Source organism: Chrysochloris asiatica, unplaced genomic scaffold, assembly GCF_000296735.1.
Source record: "Chrysochloris asiatica unplaced genomic scaffold, ChrAsi1.0 scaffold00015, whole genome shotgun sequence".
In the NCBI taxonomy this organism is placed as follows: domain Eukaryota; kingdom Metazoa; phylum Chordata; class Mammalia; order Afrosoricida; family Chrysochloridae; genus Chrysochloris; species Chrysochloris asiatica.
This window is the reverse complement of record NW_006408533.1, coordinates 31105248-31105660: the sequence shown is the minus strand read 5'-3', so window position 1 is coordinate 31105660 and position 413 is coordinate 31105248.

The following is a 413-nucleotide window of genomic DNA, read 5'->3' as shown; positions in this document are numbered from 1 at the left end:
CTTATTCTTTGCCAGTCCCTTCAGTACACCTTGGACTTCCTCCTTCAGTACCATTGGCTCTTGATCACATGCCACCTCTTGAAATGACTGAATACTGTCCGTTTCTTTTTGGTACAGCAACTCTCTAGATTCCTTTCGTCTTCTTTTGGTACTTTCTGCATCATTCAATATTTTACTCATAGAATCCTTCAGTATTTCAAGTTGAAGTTATTTCAGCTTGAGAAATGCTGAGCGTGTTCTTCCTTTTTGGTTTTCTAACTCCAGGTCTTTGCACATTTCATTGTAATATTTGTCTTTGTCTTCTTGAGTAGTTGTGCTTTGAAATTTCTTGTTCAGCTCTTTTACTCCTTCATTTCTTCCACTTGCTTTAGAGCAAGTTTCAGAGTCTCTTCAGATGTCCATTTTGGTCTTTC